This window comes from Berghia stephanieae, chromosome 15 (assembly GCF_034508935.2).
Source record: "Berghia stephanieae isolate SIO BIC M18660-M18661 chromosome 15, UCSD_Bste_1.3, whole genome shotgun sequence".
Lineage (NCBI taxonomy): Eukaryota > Metazoa > Mollusca > Gastropoda > Nudibranchia > Aeolidiidae > Berghia > Berghia stephanieae.
In genome coordinates, this window is record NC_088374.1 from 2952534 (window position 1) to 2957533 (window position 5000).

The 5000-nt window shown below is 42.2% G+C and overlaps 1 protein-coding gene across 6 annotated transcripts in view; it reads right to left on the reverse strand.

Annotated features, from left to right (window-relative positions):
• Positions 1-5000, reverse strand: part of LOC144960771 (atrial natriuretic peptide receptor 1-like) — a 292912-nt gene that overhangs the window by 187932 nt on the left and 99980 nt on the right. Inside the window, exon 1 of one of the 6 annotated variants that reach the window (XM_078894068.1) lies at positions 3180-3391. The exons of the other annotated variants lie outside the window; for them this stretch is intronic. The gene's annotated coding sequence lies outside the window, so the exon portion shown is untranslated. Of the gene's footprint in view, positions 1-3179; positions 3392-5000 lie in introns of those variants that run through there. 6 annotated transcript variants of the gene reach the window in all.

The following is a 5000-nucleotide window of genomic DNA, read 5'->3' on the forward strand; positions in this document are numbered from 1 at the left end:
CTACTACTACTAAACTACTACTATACTACTACTACTACTACTCTACTACTACTACTATACTACTACTACTACTACTACTACTACTACTACTACTACTACTACTACTACTACTACTACTACTACTACTACTACTACTACTACTGCTGCTGCTAGGCATGGGGTAAAAGTAACCCTGGCAATCTAGGGATATAGTCGGTGTAAGGCTTGAATGGGTTAAGATACGACTCAGGTTTTATACTGGGTTTATTCATTTTGCTCTCTGGTCAAAAATAAAAATTCGAATCTTTAACGTGAAATCTACTTTTACCCCGACTTAATACCCAATGTAAAAGGTCGGTCACATATTTAACTGTTTTCAATTTGGAATCTTCCCCGAACAGACATTGGTAATTTTGGGGGTAAACAAATTGGGCTAAACCCCCAGACATACAAAACACCCAATTAAATTGGGGTCTTTAAGATTCTCCATTCCGGAAGTCGGAAGTCTTTAGTTCCAACGTTGTACTTCCGGTTCCGTGAGAAGTTAACACAGACGACAATTTGTGAATTTAATGACCGGAATTCTTGGCGAAACAAATAAACGCATTCAATTTTATTTTCAACAATCTTGATAACATTTATTATTTCGATTTTGAATGGATAATTAATTTACAACAAAATTGGGTTTCAACCGGAAGTTGACAGTATGCGAGGATTGTATCGAATAGTTTTGAGAATAAATAAAGATAAAATAAATTAAAATTCCCTTAATTCGTCCTCAAGGAGAAATTTGTCTTTAGGGTCGATTTCAATGGAAGACTGGAATAACCCAGGCGTCAGCCGCAGTGCAGCGCCGCAAAGTGAGCTAGGGCGAGGTGGTGACTTGGTCAACGCCACACAACGAGCTGGGTAGTGGAACTCGGTATCTTTTGGGTATGAAGCGAAGACTGTATACCGATCGCTGAGCCATATAGACCAAGCAAAATGGGGAGATTTTCCAGGTACGACGCAGCGTGGCTCGCTCAGAGGTAACGGGCTTTGCTTGCTTCGTATCCGAAAGGTACCGAGTTCGACCACCCGCCGCTGCTGCGCTGAGGTATGTGGCCTTGGGCAAGTTACTACCTCGCCCTAGCTCAGTTCGCGGCGCCGCCAAGCTGCTGATGATGCCTGGGATATTCCAGTCTTCCCTCGGAAGAGACCAAAAAAAAAAAAACAAACAAACCCAAAAACCCCAACAACAACAACAACAACAAAACAAAAACCTTGATCTTTTATATAGATAGTTCGAAGATGACGTCAGCCAGGTCTTTGTTATTGATTTTTGCCATCCGAGTTTATGAGTAATGCTCACTAAACTGTATTAACCAGACTATAAAAGTTCATGGTTACGCATAGTTTTGTGTGTTGGTCCGTTATACTTCCGGATGGCAATGTTGTGAGCTTCTTAGCCAAGCGCATACTCTATCTATATAGTGTGACATTATACACTTAATGCGCTCAAAGCGATTTAAAGACAAATGTGACCCAACGTCTCAAAACGGTATTATGTCGGGAGGAACTGGTCAAAATTATGAATGACTGGTTTATAAACTCAACGAAAGTCTTAATATTTCTGGCTACAAATTCAATTTTCAGGAACTTAGTCATCCCGACTTGCTACCGTTTTGAGGCAAGGAGTCACAAATTTCCCCGTAGGGATGAATATAGATAGTATGCAGATGACGTCACTCAGGCCTTTGTTATTGTTTTTGCCATCCGCGTTTGTGAGTTGTTCTCACTAAACTGTATTAACCAGACTATAAAAGTTCATGGTTACACAGAGTTTGTGTGTTGGTCCGTTATACTTCCGGATGGCAATGTTGTGAACTCCTTGGCCAAGCGCATTCTATCTATAGATAGGGAATTGCGTTGTTTTTAAAATAGCTTTAATTATAGCAAGAAATGATGTATGCAGAGAGACGGCAGAAGTCAATAGAGAAAAAAAAAATCTTTTACCGCAAGTGAGCGCGGGGGGGGGGGGGGGGGGGGGGGGGGGGGGGGGGGGAGGCTCGAACCGTAGCCATCGTTATAGCCTGACACTAAGACCCACTATAACCCATATTTTGACGTCATTTTTAGGTTTGTGGACCGCCTAGTGCGTTGTATTTGGTAGTGGTAAAAAAAAAAAAAACAAGTGTTCTTTAGCGTGAAACGAACAATAGTAATTGCTTGCTATCGTTTTGATAGGACGCTAGTCTATCGCAAAAGTACTTTGCTCCGAGCCTAGCAGACTCAGCATCTGCCCATTCACTGCGCTGGGTTGACAGTGGAATTGGGAATTCTCGACTGCACCCGGTGTAGCACGCCAGAATGACTCTATCGCCAAAAAGACTCTAGAGTTAAATTGGATTCAGTAGTCTGATGTCACGCCGCCAGGCAACGGCGGCCATCTTGGTTCTAAACAAAGAAAACCATTACTTTTTGTTCTTCATGCTGGCTAGAACTTTTCATTCCCTTTTCATATGCCTTTTGATCAGAATGTGTAAAAGTCAAAACATGATCATATTTATTTGTTTTTTTCCTCTGGAAGCGTTTTTATGCTAGCCGGAGAAATATTTCATACGGGCGTCCGCCATTGTTCCGATAGTTTAGAGCCAGTGTTACTAAGTTACCATGCGTCATTAGGAAGGAAGTGACGTTACGACTATTGAATCCTATTGGCCTTCCGCGAGACTAACTTTAGAGTGTGCCTCGCGTACGCCAATTTAACTCTAGAGTCTTTTTTTTTTTGGTAGAGTCTTTCTCGCGTGGTACACCGAAACTACCGTGTCAGTACTAGATTTTTTAATTATCATTTTTGTTGGGAAATACTGTGAATTCATCTCTTACTTTGTGAGGCTGTTGTTTTGTACTGTTTTTTAAATTTTTAAAAAAATATATATATATTTTGTCGTTAATATGGAAAAGCCAAATTTTAGGGTGGTTTCAAAAAAATCAAGACTCTAGAGTTAAATTTGCGTACGCGAGACAGACTCTAAAGTTAGCCTCGCGGCCGCCAATTTAAATCTAATTTCTTTTTCGGTAGAGTCATTCTCGCGTGGTACACCGGGATCGATCTTGGTCCCTTTGCGTTGTAAAACGAGTGCCCTACCGACTGAGCTATCGTGACATCCGTGCAGAGAGATAGCAGAAGACTAAAGAGAAAAACTAAAAACTCTTACGGCGAAGGGAGAGTCGAATACCCAGCAGATACTCGAATCCACTTATCCTATGTAAGTCAATATCCGGTTATTTCGTGTCATGGGCTATTTAGACAAGTTGCCCAGCCCACTTAATGTCGTTGGAAGATTTGTTGTGATGGGGACAACTATCGGATATAACACAAACATTCTGATCACGTGACCCATGCCATTCTGAAAAAAAGAAAAAATCAAAAAAGAAAAAAAAAAATCTGAAAGCCATTAGTAGGAATTGTCAGAATCCGAGATTTCTACGGCACGGCCTGTCTGTAGGGGTGTGTCATTTTTACGAAACCCGCCGAATCCCGACAAAGTTATGGGAAGTAGGTGGCAGTGGGGAGTGAACCTGGAACTCAGGGAAGTGTACACCATTGGGGAGTGAACCTGGGACTGGGTTTCGGCGGGTTTTGTAAAAAAGAATTAGTGCTTTTTTACGAAACCCGCCGAAACCCGCCGAAACCGGCCGATAACCTTAGTCTCAGGTTCAATCCCGACTGGTTTACATTTCCCTGAGTCTCGGGTTCACTCCCCACAGTTGTCTACTTCCCACAACTTTGCTGGATATTGTCGGGTTTTGCCGGGTTTTGGCGGGTTTCGGCGGGTTTCGTAAAAAAGACACACCGGTCCGTAGCTTCAAAATTGTAGTGTGTGGCAATTGGATTCAATAGTCTGATGTCACGTCGCCCAGCAAAGGCGGCCAGCGTGGTTCTAAACAAAGAAAATATGTACTTTTTATTCTTCATGCTGGCTAGAACTTTTCATATGCCTTGCGATCAGAATGTGTAAAAGTCAAAACATGATCAAATTTATGTTTTTCTCCTCTGGATACGCTTTTATGCTCGTCGGAGAAATATTTCATAAGGGCGTCCGCCATTGTTCCGATAGTTTAGAGCCAGTTACTGAGTTACCATGCGTCATTACGAGGGAAGTGACGTCATGACTGGTGAAGCGTATTGCTTGTTACCATCTAGACAGAACGTCGTCCTAGAGTAAGAATTTTTTTTTTTTTAAAGAATGAGAATACAATTTGTCTATTTGTCTGTATGTTTGTTCATCTGAGTTGGTCAAACAGTTTGTATGATGAAATAACTTGAGCTTTTATATAGCGCAATATCCACGAATCTGCTCAAAGCCCTTTACAAGGGATCCCTAACCAACAGCAACACGTAACATGTAGAACGAGACATGACGCCTGTTAGGCGATATTACAATATTTTTCGACAGAGACAACGCTGTAGAGGGCCGGGTACTCATTTTACACATGAGTATGGTGATAGATTGTGAATAAAGAGCCTTTTACGGCTATGTGGTCTATTGGTATGACACTCGCTTTCGGATTGGAAGGTCCTGGGTTCGAGACTCGCGCTTGGCGCATAGTTGAGGCCTTGGAGAAGGCCCTTTACTCACCGTACTCAGGTATAAAACGAGAACCTGGCGGTTAACAGCGTTGTCTCTGTCCAAAAATAAACAACGTAATATCGCCTAAAAGGCGTCATGTCCTGTTCTAAATGTTACGTGTTGCTGTTGGCCAGGAACCCCTTGTAAAGTGCTTTGAGCACGTGTAGTGGATATTGCGCTATATAATAGATCAAGTTGGTTGTTTTTTTTTCAAGCACGAAACTATACATCGATAGAGGCTCGAACCTAGGACCTTGTCTTTGTATGCCTGGTTGGTTATCCGTCTGTTTATATGTCTGTCTGTGCGTCCGTCTGTCCGTCTATTTGTCTGTCTGGCTGGGCGCCTATCAGTCCGTTCGTTTGTTTATCTGTCTGTCTGTCTGTCTATCTGCATGTGGGTTGAAC